This window comes from Danio rerio, chromosome 18 (genome assembly GCF_049306965.1).
Source record: "Danio rerio strain Tuebingen ecotype United States chromosome 18, GRCz12tu, whole genome shotgun sequence".
Taxonomy (NCBI): Eukaryota; Metazoa; Chordata; class Actinopteri; order Cypriniformes; family Danionidae; genus Danio; species Danio rerio.
Window position 1 is genome coordinate 45514972 of NC_133193.1, and position 15029 is coordinate 45530000.

Genomic DNA, 15029 nt, shown 5'->3' on the forward strand with positions numbered 1-15029 from the left:
AGCTACCAACATTTCTCAAAACATCTTCTTTTATTTTATTTATCTTTATTATACTATCCCATCCAAGCATGCTGAAAGCTGAAAGTATCCTACTAGAAAGAACAAAAACTTTACTAATAATAAGCAAAATCAGCAATAAACATAAATCCATGTCTATTTGCAATCAATTAAAATCCTGAATTCTTTAAGATGGACATGCTAACATATTCATTCATATCCTCTAATAAAACTAAGTGGACAAACACACAAATACAAGCACAGTGGTACCACTGAATTCCATTAATTGCCTTTTGCTGAAATGCTTAGAAGATTGAAACCGACGATGAATGGAGACAGAAACGGATATTAATATATTCTAATGCTGTATTAGGAGCGCGCAGACATAACATCTCTAACATAATAACCACCAGACTCTGAAAATGCACGCAGACTGTTTCTCTCCTCAGATCTTCGGTCTCTGGAATCCGGTTTGGCCCAGATGTGAATTTTGCTATAATCAAAGTACCCAATGAAAGCAAGAAAGTCTTTTTACGTTCCTACAGCGCACGCAAAGGAGAATCTAATCAACTCGCTACCCACAAAACAGCAGGGTGCTCCGATTTCATATTTACTCGCGAAGCTAAAACAACCTCATTAAAGAGTTACACACTAATTTAACCGCGAGACAAAAGATAAATGAATGTACATGGGAGACACATCTCTTTGGATCATAATATTTTCCAGGGAAATCGGATGACTGCGGGAGGCCAGCGTGATCATAAAAACAAGTAACGATCTTTAAGTATTCATTAAGTTAAAATAGGTAGCACAGATATTGTCTTATTCAACAGATAAGCAAGATACTGCTTTAAACAAATGTGTTCTGTCAGAGTTTGTAAATTCTCCCTTAAAGGGATTGTTCACCCAAAAATTACGTTTCTGAAATTATTTATTCTTCCTTTTTTTGAAGATATTTTGAAGAATGCTGGTTGCTGAAAGCCATTGACTTCCATATGAAACAAAAAAAAGGTAACGTTTTATTTTAATGTGCATCATGCTATCAACAAACTATTTGGAAACTACTAAGCTACTTATTAGCTGTTCATTAATGGTTATTAAGTTAGTAATTGAGTTTATTCGAAAGGATTGAACACTGAAGAATATTTTTGGAAGAATGCTGGTTGCTGGAACCCATTGACTTCCATAGTAGGACACAAAAATAGGCCAATAATAAGTCAGTAGCAAATGGTGTGAATTGTTATTTAAACTAAAGTGTTACTATGCAAGATACCGGCGCTCTACTAGGATTAAATAACAAGTGAAAATTAGTAAATTATGACATAATTAAAAGTTTTGGGGTGAATTATGACTTTAACAATCATCATAGTATAAAGAAATGAGTAAGCAATGTACAATTTATGCTATTACCAAACCAACTAGATACTTATTTATAGCTATTAAGATAGTAATGATGTTTATTGGGTAGAATTAAAGACTATCATACTTCATAAGTGCTTATAAACAGTTAATATCTTAATAATAGACAGATAATAAGCCAGTAAATTGTGTGAATTGTTATTCAAACCAAAGTGTTACCCAAAAATACTATGCAAAATAACGTGTCTCAGCTACCAGCATTTTTCAAAGTATCTTATTTTGTGTTAAACAGTAGAATTACAAATAGATGAAATAACAAGTGAAAATGAATAAATTATGACATAATTAAAAGTTTTTGAGTGAATTATGACTTTAAAAATCATAATAGTATAAAGAAATGAATTAGTAATGTACAATTTATGCTTTTACCAAACCAACTAGATGTTTAATAATAGTTATTAAGATTGTAACTATATTTATTGGGTAGAATTAAGGACTAAGATCATACTTCACACGTGCTAATAAACAGTTAATAGCTTAATACAGAAAATAAGCCAGTAAATGGTGTGAATTGTTACTTAAACTAAAGTGTTATTATGCAAGATACGGGGTCTCAGCTACCAGCATTTTTCAAAGTATCTTTTTTTGTGTTCAACAGAAGAAAGAATCACAAATAGATAAAATAACAAGTGAAAATGAGTAAGCTATGACATATGGTGGGGGAAGATTGTGGACATAAAATAATATCATACTTCATAGGTGCTAATAAACAGTGAATATATTAATAATAGATGGATAATAAGCCAGCAAACGGTATGAATTGTTACTCAAACTAAAGATTAACCCAAAACTGCTTTGCAAGAGAACGGATCCCAGCTACCAGCATTTTTTAAAATATAAAAAATGAAGAAAGATACTCAAGTAGGTAAAACAACAAAATGAGTGATTTATGACATAATTAAAAAAGTGTTTGTGTGAATTATGACTTTAACAATGATCATTGGATAAAGAGATGGATTAGTAAGGTACAATTAATGCTATTAACAAACTAATTATCTGCTTATTAATAGCTATTAAGGTAGTAGTTGTGTTGATTGGGTAGAATTAAGGACATAAAACTTCACAAGTACTAATACACAGTTATTTATGAACAATAGACAGATAATAAGCCAGTAAATGGCATGAATTGCTGCTTAAACTAAAGTGTTTCCCCAAAAATATGCAAGATATTGGGTCTCAGCTACCAGCATTTTTCAAAATATCCTCTATTGTGTTAAAAAGAAACAAAGAAACCCACATAACAGGTGGAAATGAGTAAATTATCACAATTAAAAATTATGGGGTAAATTATGACTTCAACAATTATCAGAGCATAATGAAATGAATTAGTAATGTACAATGTATGCTATTAACAAACTAATGAGCTTCTTATGCATAACTATTAATGTAGTAATTGAGTTTATTGGCTAGGATTAAGAACATAAAAGATCATACTTCATTAGTGAAATAAACAGTTTAAAATCTTATTAATAGACAGATAATGAGCCAGTAAATGGTGTGAACTGTTACTTTAACCAAAGTGTTACCCAAAATGACTTTACAAGACAACGGGTCTCAGCTACCAGCATTTTTCAAAGTATCTTATTTTTTGTTCAACAAGGAAAAAAACAAAAAAAACAAATGACAAGTGAAAATTAATAAATTATGACATAACTAGGTGTTCGGCTGAATAATTACTTTATAACAATCAGCATTGCTTAAAGAGATTAATTAGTTTGACAATTTGAAAGAGTATGTTTGAAAAAAAAAATAAATAAAAAAATAAAAAATAAATAAATATATATATATATATATATATATATATATATATATATATATATATATATATATATATATATATATATATATATATATATATATATAATCCTGTAATATGCTACATTTTGCACTTCTGAGCTTTATAATGTCTGCAAGGTTCAGTCATTCAGAATCCATTTTTTTTTTTATTTTTTTTTTGCCATGCACAAAAGTGGTTAATTTGGAGGTTATTTTAGGTTACATTTTCACAATGTCTGACACACCAGAACTTGTTCGACTCTTTTAAAGAAAGCCTTTTTTCTTCTTTTCATCAAGCTAGTGAATAAAGATAAAGAAGTCCAATAAAATATATATCAAACAGTTAAAAAAATCACACACCAGTACAACAGACAGAAAGGTCTTCATTTGAGAGCAAGACCTAAGAACAAATACAGCAGGAAAGTGTTTCTGAGAGCTTACATCAAAGTTAAGTTCAGTCTGAAAACTTTCTGGCTCATGGGACGTTTTCGTGACATATTTTCAGTCTGAAGGATAACTTCGAACTGAGAAAAGACATTGCAGGGCTGAAAGTCAAAAGTGAAGATGTTCAGAACAACATTATTTCTAGTTCCATTCACTGTTATGATAACTGACATTCTTCTTAAAGGGAAAGTAATTTCACTTTTTAAAAGTTCTTGCACATAATTTCACTCTGACTCCAAAGTGATGCGCCTTGACGGCAAGTCAAAACCACAGATTAAAAGAAATCATTATATATTCCTTCACAAATCAGAAATGCCATCAGTGTCATCTGACAATCATTGACAATTTGGAGTAAATAAATTTAAGAAAAGTGCTACAATAACAGTTGAAAAAGTTGCACTCAAACACAGTTTTGAACTTAAGCTTCATGGATACTATCCAACATTGTAATTAGCTGCTAATATTTAACAAAAAAAAAAAAAAAAAAAAAAAAAAAAAAAACACTCATACTATTTAAAACAGATATTATGCATATAAAATAAAACGCATCACTTTTTCTATATCTTGCGTGGCTTTAAAACCCAGAAGAATAATCCAAAACATCTGCATGTTCACAGCACACACATGCCACCATTTCTGATCGTTTTAGCACCGGCTCCACAACCATACTCTCATTTGTGCCAATACGCGGATGCAGTATGATATAAATCAGCACTTACGGTGTTTTCACTGAGCATCACAACCGTACAACTTGCTTCAGGTCGGACACATAAAACTCTCAGCGCAGCTGTAATTGCATTGATACCCAGCACGCACGTTCAGCAGAAATCAGACATCGGACTTACTCTGAATGTTGCGAGAAAAGAAACGTCTCCTTCCTCTTCTTCAGGTCCGTATAAAGTGATGCCGTGCGCTCGCGGAATGTCAGATAGTGACAGGTTTTCTGTATACAAAAAGCCAAACGTGGATTGAGAAACAAAACCCAGACGCTTCGCTCCCGTTGTATCTCTATAGGACGCGCCGTTGCGCCCGGCAGCGCATCCTTTAAATGTAGTGCGAAGCGCGCGGTCTCCTCCACATCTCCGGCTGTGGTCCAAAGCTCACCTACGATTCCTCCTCAGACGCGTCTCTCCCTCCCTTCCGACCGAGGCGATGTGAAGCACACACATAAAGAGAGAGAGAGAGCGAGAGAGACAGAGAGAGAGGCTGCGCAGTGGCTGGTGGAGTCTCGAGCTGAGAGTCGGTGTTTGAAGCAACTCGCGCGCATCTCAGCAGCCTCCTCGCGGAAAACTGCGCGAGTCGACAAGCGCGCGCTCTCGCAGCAAGACTTCAGACACACGCTCATCAAAGCTTTAACACCAGAGAGACGCATATATAAAAAATAGCTGTGCATTCTACAGTTTAAAATAAAAAGAAATCCAATTAAATTGCTTTGAATTGTTTTATTGCATAAAACGGGTTAATAGTAGGCTACTAGAACTAATAATAATAATACAGTTTATTTATGGTGGATTTTCTGAAAAAAAAAAAAAAAAAAAAAGATATTTAACAACAAATAAAAATGCAACCCAAGCCAGAATTAAGCATCCTAAAACGATTCGTAAATCAGCCAACAAAGCCAGATAAGTGGAGCAAAGCAGTTTAGGCTATATTTATTTATTTTAATTGGGGGGTGGGGGGAACAACAACAACATAAAATAACTAATGGATAGCACCAATATAAAGTATTATTATTATTATTATTATTATTATTATTATTATTATTATTATTATTATTATTATTATTATTATTCATTCATTCATTTTCTTGTCGGCTTAGTCTCTTTATTAATCCGGGGTCGCCACAGCGGAATGAACCGCCAACTTATCCAGCAAGTTTTTACGCAGCACATGCCCTTCCAGCTGCAACCCATCCCTGGGAAATGTATAGATCCCTGGGATCTATACATTATTGTTATTCGTATTATTATTGAGATTATTTATTTTTATAACCATTGAGAGATGCATATATGAAAAAAATGGATCTGCATTCTACAATTTAAAATTATATTTAAACACAATTGTGTAAAACGCTCACACTTTAATAATAATAATAATAATAATAATAATAATAATAATAATAATAATAATAATAATAATACTCTTTAAAACCTAAACCTGAATTACAACAAGCTTACATAAAATCTCATTAACAAGCCAAAGGCCACCCCTCAATAATCAATAAAACAATAGCTAAAAAAAAAAAAAAAAAGATTACAAATTGCATAAAATGACAGTCATAATCACAAATCAGTATACGCCTTACTAAAAAGATGTGTCTTATGAAGCTTCTAAAAACAACAGCATTCCTAATAATTGCTTGGGTATGCATTCCGTAATTTAGGACATTACTATGAGGTCGACGTTAAGTTAAAATATAACAAACTTACATGTTCAGAATTACCATACATAGTTCAACATGTCCTAGTGCATTATTAAAATACAAATATTTGATTCTGAACATTACACTAAAATATATATATTTATTGGATTTAATGTATGTTTTAAAGGTAAGTGGCTGTAATTTATAAAGGCTCAATTTAAACAAACAATTTGATTGTTATACTTTTCAACTTATTAAAAATTCAGCTTATATAAATTGTTCGCAACCACTTACTATAAAAATTATTGAGTAAATTCAATTAACAATTTTTCAGTGTAATTAATGCACTGAGTTAGAATACACTAATAATGAACAGCCTTATTAGGTATACTGACATTAACAAAGACAAAAACATACTGCAATAAAAGTATTGTTCATTGTTTGTTCATGTTAGTAAACACATTATCTAATACACACTCATTGTAAAGTAATCATAAAATAGTACACTGATCACTGTGGTATTGAAACATGAAACCAATTTGAAATGAAAATCAATTTTATTTTATAAACCCCATTGGGAAAATAGCTTACAACAGCTTAACCGAGATAAAACCAGCTTAAAGTGTTGTTAGCTTTATGGTTTATGATGGTTTTCTTCTTCTTGCATGCCCAAGCATCCTCAAACCATTCTTAAATCAGCCAACAAAGCCATATAGATAAGAAGAGCAAAGCAGTTTGTATTGATTTATTTTAAGCAGGGGACATTTTAATTATGAATATTTTATGGCTATAGAAATAGCACAATTTGTATAATAATAATAATAATAATAATAATAATAATAATAATAATAATGTGCAATAATTAATGGGGGAAATCAAATTTAAAATCCATTCAATGAGAAAAAAAGACATACATATATAATACAAATAAAAATGATGATGGTTTTTATTATTATTATTATTATTATTAATAATAATAACAAACAGACAAACAAAAAACAAACACACATATAAAAAATAAAAATAAATAAATAAATAAATAAATAAATAAATAAATAAATAAATAAATAAATAAATAAATAAATAAATAAAAAAATAAATAAATAATCCATAAACAGGGCAACAAAACAGTTATTCAGTGATCCTTTAAGCTATACATTTAAAAAAATATTTAACTGATGTTAAACAAAGAAAATTTATTGATTCACATTATGTAATATGTGACCCTGGACCACAAAACAATGTTGTCTGAAGTTGTACACTCACCAGCCGCTTTATTAGGCATGCCTTATTTGTACCAAGGTTGGACCCCCTTTTGCCTTCAGAACTGCCTTAATCCTTTGTGGCATAGATTCAACAAGGTACTGGAAATATTCCTCAGAGATTTTGGTCCACATTGAAATGATAGCATTGTGCAGTTGCTGCAGATTTGTCCACCACATCCCAAAGGTGCTCTATTCAATTAAAATCTGGTGACTGTGGAGGCCAAATGTGTACAGTTAATTCATTGTCATATTCAAGAAACCAGTCTGAGATTATTTGCGCTTTATGACATGGAGCGTTATCCTGCTAGAATTTCTAATGGGCACAAAGTGTGATACAAGGTATCCATGCTATCATGCTGTTGACGGCAAGTTCTGACCTAACTATCTGAATGTCACAGTAAAAATCGAGACTCATCAGACCAAGCAATGTTTTTCCAATCTTTTATTGTTTAATTTGGTGAGCCTGTGCAAATTGCAGCCTCAGACTAAGCCCTGTTCTTAGCTGACAGGAGTGGCACCCGGTGAGGTCTTCTGCTGCTGTAGCCCATCTGCCTCGAAGTTTGACACGTTGTGCGTTCAGAGATGCTCTTCTGCATACCTCAGTGGTAACAAGTGGTTATTTTAGTTACTGTTGCCTTTCTGTCAGCTCGAGTCTAGCCATTCTCCTCTGACCTCTCATCAAAAGGCATTTGCGCCCACAGAACTGCTGCTCACTGGAATTTTTCTCTTTTTCAGACCATTCTCTGTAAACCCTAAAGATGGTTGCGCGTGAAGATCCCAGCAGATCTGCAGTTTCTGAAATAATCAGACCAAATCAGTTTGAACTGGAGCAGATCGTCTTGACCATGTCTACATGCCTAAATGCATTGAGTTGCTGCCATGTGATTGGCTGATTAGAAATTTTGTGTTAATGAGCAGTTGGACAGGTGTATCTAATAAAATGGCAGGTGAGTGTATTTTTGACAAGAGTAAAATCATAATTAGATGAAAACAACATTACAGACTATTACACTATTAAATTAATAAAATAACTAATATTAACTACATTAGTATTATTAATATTATTATTAACTAATAAATAAACCTAATGTTCCATGAAGATATTTTGTAAAATCCCTAGTATATATCAAACCTCCAGAATCATATATTATATTTGATAAAAATTAAAAAAAAAAAAAAAAAAAAAAAAAAAAAATATATATATATATATATATATATATATATATATATATATATATATATATATATATATATATATATATATATATATATTTATATATATATATATATATATATATATATATATATATTATTTACTAATATATGCCTTGATAGAGACAATTTAGTCAAGCATAAATACGATTTGTCAGTATTTAGATGGTATGTCCACATCTCAAATAAGGTTTATATCTCAATTTCAAAAAGCTGACCCATTTGACTGGTCTTGTGGTCGAGGGTCACATTTATGTTTGAACATTTACATATTTTCAGTATATAATCGGATGCCATGTTTTCTTTTAAAGACTGACATACTTTCGCATCTAGTCAGGCTATAAGTATCAGACAACTTTTCCCCGTCTCCTCACACTCCCAGACTCTTATTTTGAGACCTCTCATTTTGCATTAAATCAGCATGTTATGTTTATTCATCTCTGTCAAGTCTGTCTCTTTTCTCTTGTCAGGCACAGTCTACCCCTTCGCAATGACAATGAATAAGTCACAGACGTCGGGCCTTGAGGGTTTTATTAGGATGTTTTTCTCTCTCTTTTTTTCCATCCCTTCACTAGAGGAACGCAATCATGCTCTAATTAAAGCACCATTAATCGAGCAACAAATAAAAAATGTAAACACGCACTCTTGAGACTAACCTTCGCCACTCACGTTCAGCATTGACACCATTACACTAATCCTCAGTAATCAAATCACAAAATCGCCATTTTAATTGAAGTATGATCTTCACTGAGTATGTTTACATGGACACCAATACTCCTATTTTAATACGACAATACTCTGATTAAGAGTCTACCATGTAAATAGTAATTTTTTATGACCTTAATCCCACTAAAGTTGTAATCGAACCAAACAGAAATTGAAAAAAGACATGTAAAGTATTCCACCCAGGCTCATTCTGGAAACATACCCCTGTATACATTTCTGGAGAGCACCAAATACGTCCAAGGAGCAATCCACCAGAGGCCGCTGTGTATCATTTTGAAATCTCAAATTTTTCTCACCAGTGCCATTCACATCTGCTCTTCTTGCATGAATACACCAAAGGCTACTGTCGACCGACTGACTGACTGCTTGAACGACTAACCCACCCTTCTCCTTCCCTATACCCAATCGATAGTGTTTTCAAAAGCACCACCCACTTCCCTAAAACACAGGGTTTTTAAAAGCAATGCAGAAAAAGAAAAGCCCTGAAAGCAGCCTGATTTACACCATGTTTTCAGATCTTACCACATTTTCACCCTGTTTTTTACCTTTTTAATTTCTTATTGGCTTTTGTTTTTGTCTTACCTGCTTTCTGGGACTGTTCTTTGCCAGATTTGAACCCTGTCATCGGGGTCAACTCCTCTTTGCATCTCAAGTCCGCCATCAGATGTGGCAAGCCACTGGAAAAACCAACATAGGCTCATTCTGAAAACGTATCCCTATACACACCTCGAGAGATCGTGAATTATGTAACCAGAAGTACGTATGGATGCATATTGTGTTTAAAATGCACTTACCAGCTGACTGCTTACCTCCATGTGGATGGCTTTCCCACTGTTACTGGTTTGTCCAGTAGTTCGACGTACGCCGGCGGACTTGAGAAACAGAGAGAGGAGTTGACCACGACAATGTGGTTTGAGTCCGGTGAAGAACGGTTCCAGAAAGCAGGTAAGACAAAAAACTGAATCTAAAAGGTAAATTAAACTAGTAAATAACAGGGTGAGAAAGTAGTAAAATCTGAAAATGTGGTAAAAATCAGGCGAGGGCTTTTCTTTTTCTGGATTGTTTTTTAAAACTGTCAGTTGGGTTCATGGAAGGGGGCGAGTGGGTCAATCTGTGCTTTTGAAAACACTATTGGTTGGGTTTAGGGATGAAGGAGTTAGGTCAATCGATTGGTCAGTCCGTCAGTCAGTCAGTCGACCGCAGCCTCGGGTGGATTTACACAAGAACAGCAGGCATGAATGGCACTTGCGAGGGAAATTTGAGATCTCAAAAAGCATACACAGCTGCCTCTGGTGGATTCGTGAAAACAAAAACTGCAAAAAAACATCTGCTGGGACAAATTTGACGTTCTCCAGAAATGTTTTTAGCAGTACATTTTCAGAATGAAAGTGGGTTGGGTAAAACTGGTAACAGTGGAAAAGCCATCTATATAGAGGCAAGCGGTCAGCTGGTAAGCGTGAAATGGAGCGGCATCATACCAACCCTTAACATTTCTTTTGGAGACAAAATACAGCCATACAAACAACTGGCTACATAATTCGCGATCTCCAGAAATGTATATAGAGGTACATTTACAGACTATTTTTGTTTCAACTAATCCTATTTTAGTCCCATTTTTGAAGTGCTGTATAGACATGTAAACACTTTAATTAACTATTCTCATTTTATAGTACTTTTTACTATATTTTGCGACAGGTTGCACACACAGCAGTTGTTTGACGATAAACAAATGAGAATGACTTCCAGCAAGTAGGCACATTTTCCGTGCGAGTGGGAAACAATGACTATGCTCTCATGTAGAGTTTGTCACGGGGGAATGAATGAACAATTTGTAAATGTAACCCAATAGTATATGACTGCAGAGGTGGCCTGTTGCTTGAGAATTTGTATCTGGTATCGTCTGTTGGCACAAAAAGTGTGAGAAATCTTTTGCAGTTGAACTTGTCACAAAACTAAAATCACATATGGTGCCATGATGAAGATCAAAAATTTGCGTCAAAACTAGCGTCGAATGCTGACATGATGCTCAAACTATGACCTATCAAAACACGAAACATGAAGGGAACATTAAAAAGCAACTCTTGTAAATACCTTAATCTTATAAGTATTCAGATTAAGGTAAATAATTAGATTACTGGTGTTAATGTCACTGTAAAAACTGCTGGGTTCCACACAATCCCTTCTTGTCGTCCCAACACAAATTGATTGTCAATTTAATGTTTATTTTTATTATTATTATTTATTTATTTATTTATTTTTTTACAAATTGAAGTAGATTGAACTTAAAACAATTAAGTTGTCCCACCAAAAAAAAAAAAAAAAAAAAAAAAAAAAAAAAAAAAAAAAAAAACCGCAAGAACTTTGTTTCAGCTCATTTTAAATAGTTTGAACAAACAGCAACAATTTTGAAGAAACAATTTTTTTTTTTAGTGTTCATTAAAGACTTCAAGGACAACCCACACATTTAATAAACAAATACAATTGAACATGTACACATACGGTAGACATCACCTATATACTTTATAACTACAGATTAACTATGTTTATCTCTAGTTACTTTAACTGTTAAAGCTATTAGTTGCTGGTTAATTAGTTCAAGTTATTAGTAGCTACTAATAAAGTTATGGTAACTAATAACCTTAAATTTAATTCTAACACAATAATGTGCGCCGTCTGTAAAGCAGCTTTAACAATAGTTCTTGCTAAAAAAAAATACAGAATTGAATTGAATTGTTGATGCCAAAAAAAAAAAAAAAAAAACGGCACTGTTTGCCACTGGCTTCTTGTTTACAGTAGATTCTCTTTAAGCGCGGATCATTAAGCATTGAGCACAGTTCTGGAATTGTGCTTTAATGAATTAAACAACTGTCAGAAAATCCTGACGTCTACACAAGCCCTTCATTAGGACCGAAAGAAAAGGCCAGATCACCAATCAAAACGTCACATCCCGCAACAACAGATCTGAAAGCTTAAAGGCAGATCCATAATCTCATTTCCATAAAGCCTTCTGTTGTAATTTGCAGGCTTATTCATTTATTAAGCGCATTGATCTTTGTTGTCAAGACGTCTCGATGGGTTCTGAAATATGCTTGTGTCTTCTCAAAACTCAGATTAAGGCAAACGTCTGTTGTTTTTTGCTGCATGGAGACATGTATCATAGCATTTGAAGTGGGGTGTTATGCTCCAATGGCTTTTTATTATTCGATTCAATTCAGGTTTATTTGTATAGAGCTTTTTTAAATAATAATTATTGTCTCAAAGCACACTATTTCATTACAATGTGATTCAAAAAAGTTATTGATATGTACCCCTATATACATTTCTGGAGGTGGTGAAATACATCCCAGGAGGTAGGTTTTTTGCAGTTTTTATTTTCGCGAATCCACCAGAGGCCGCTGTGCATATTTAATCAGATATCAAATATCTCTCGTGAGTGACATTCGCACCTGCTGTCGTGTAAATGCACCAGAGGCCACTGTCGACTTACTGACTGGCTGACTGACCAACCGACCCCACCCACACCCTTTCCTAACAGCTGATTTATACTTCTGCGTCGAGTGATCTGCGTGACCCACCGTGCCTGCCTTGTGCATAGTCATATATACTTTAACGTGCTGTTTGTGTTGCTCTGGAATATGCTGAAAAGCTAGCCTGCCTACACTGATCAGCTACCAAGCCAACCAATTACAGAGCTTGCTTTACGCGTCACTGTGAAACGCATTACATTTTTTTCTGCGCCAGTGTTGGCGTCAGTCGCGGAGAGGGCTATGCGACAATGTGAAGGCAGTGCGGAAGCATACGCATGTAGAAGTCAGCGGTAAACCATATCTGCTAACCATTGTCTCTGAAAATCTATGAGACCGGTGGTGGTGGGGGGGGTATAGTTGGCTTGGTGTCAGGTGTGAGGAGTCTGAATAACACAACTGAGAACCCGGTAAGTAACTGTACTATGCACCGAGTTTCGGGTGGCCAATGTGATCGGATACTATACCAAAATCAGCTACCCAGGGGTGTGACAGACTGAACCAAAAAGCTGCAGACCAGGGAGCAGGGTGGGGGATGGGGGTGAGTGATTGTTGGGGGGGCTTGAAATTACAGGAGTTTTCATGCAGAAGAAATAACAGGAGACCCCCTTGAAAAACTGGAGTGTTGGCAGATATGCGTTATTCCAACTGATCGGGTTTTTAAAAGCAATGGTTGACCTAATTAACCCATTTCTCTAATGTCAACCAGCAGCATTTTCAAAACCAATCCAGAAAAAGAAAAGCCCTCACAGCTAATTTTTACCATGTCTTCAAGTCTCACCACGTTCTCATCCTGTTATTTACTTATTTTATTTTTGCCTTTTGCCTTTGTTTTACTTGTTTTCCGGAACCGTTCTTCGTCAAACTGGAACCTCGACGTTGAAGTCAACTCCCCACTGCGTCTCGAGTCTATCAACAGGTAACAGTGGAAAAGCCGTCCACACGAAGATAAGCGGTCAGTAGTATTGGAAAAAAAAAAAAAATGAAGCCATCGGCGGCATCATACCGCCTGAAGTGTTCATTTTAAAGATGGAACACAGCCATAAGTACCTCCAGCTACATAATTCGAGCCTTCCAGAGATACATACAGGGATACGTTTTTACAATGAGCCTGTGTTGACCTTACTAATAGTAATAATAATATTATTAGTAATTACTCAACTTTATCTAATAAACTAATAAATAATAGCTTTTAACAAGTTATTTATTATTATTTTAAGGTTCTATTATAGCATGACTTGCCTAATTGCCCTAATTAACCTAGTTAACCCTTTAAATTGCACTTTAAGCTGAATACTAGTATCTTAAAATTTGTAGTAAAATGTTAGTTACTTTCATCATTTATCAAGATAAAAGAAATCAGTTTTTATTATAATTTGTGTTGAAAAAAAATTCCATTAAACAAAAATTTGAGAGGAAAAAATATAGAGGGGCTAATAATTCAGGAGGGCTAATGCTTTTGACTTCAACTGTATATGTTCACTGAAGTGTTTTTGTGTATTAACTGCATATGTGTTGTCCTCGAAGTCTTTATTATGACTTGTTCTGTATGAGAAGGATATGCAAAATGCTCAGCTCCTCTGGGCGGCAGGATCAATGTTTGTCCTCTAGGGGAGCTGTTATCCTTTTATTGATACAAGTGATTCTGAGGTGGGCTGCACGAAATGTACCAACCCTCACAGCTAATTTGTAAATATTGGGATGCTTGTGTACAGCGTTGTGTGACGCTAATGACCAAACCAGATGCACTGGAAGGGAACAAACTCCAAAATAATGACGTTACAAGGGACAAAACTGTTTGCTCATCAGTTTTTTCAGAGGCAATGCATATTTAGAGGGCCGGAGCAGTGTGTATTCTCAGCGAGATGACCTGCGGAGAGAAGATTCTGGCGTAAAAATACCATCTCTCATCCTCCTCGGTAACTGTCTGAGAAGCAGGAGTCTCTGTTTCCATCATTAATTAAACAGAAGCCTCTGCTCTGCTTTCGGCCCTGTGTGCATTAGCTCCATTTCACAGTGGCTGCATTTGTTCACTCCTCTTCGCCCCGAAAGTTCATTCCTCTAAATAACAATTCTCAGCTTACGCTTGCTTTGAAGGCGAACTCTTTCTGGTTGACAGGTTTTGTCCTATTCTGTCTGCCTTCAAGCGCGGTAAATTGTGCTCTTATTTATTTCTTTTTTTCCTCAAAGGTTTCTTTGGCTCATCGTTTGACAGTCATTTCAAATCCTGGCTTTGTTTTATCTATCATTACAAATCTACGCATTTAGGTTAAATGTAGCATGTTTGTTTGGAGTTTGTTGGCT

At 34.5% G+C, this 15029-nt stretch overlaps 1 protein-coding gene across 10 annotated transcripts in view; it reads right to left on the minus strand.

Annotated features, from left to right (window-relative positions):
• Positions 1-4792, minus strand: part of cntn5 (contactin 5) — a 444462-nt gene extending 439670 nt beyond the window's left edge. For 7 of the 10 annotated variants that reach the window (XR_012393602.1, XM_073928913.1, XM_073928910.1 and 4 more), the window contains exon 1: positions 4482-4792. The gene's annotated coding sequence lies outside the window, so the exon portion shown is untranslated. Of the gene's footprint in view, positions 1-4355 lie in introns of all 10 variants that reach the window. The other 3 variants (XM_073928912.1, XM_073928909.1, XM_073928908.1) reach the window with 3 other exon arrangements.
• Positions 4793-15029: the final 10237 nt, after the last annotated feature.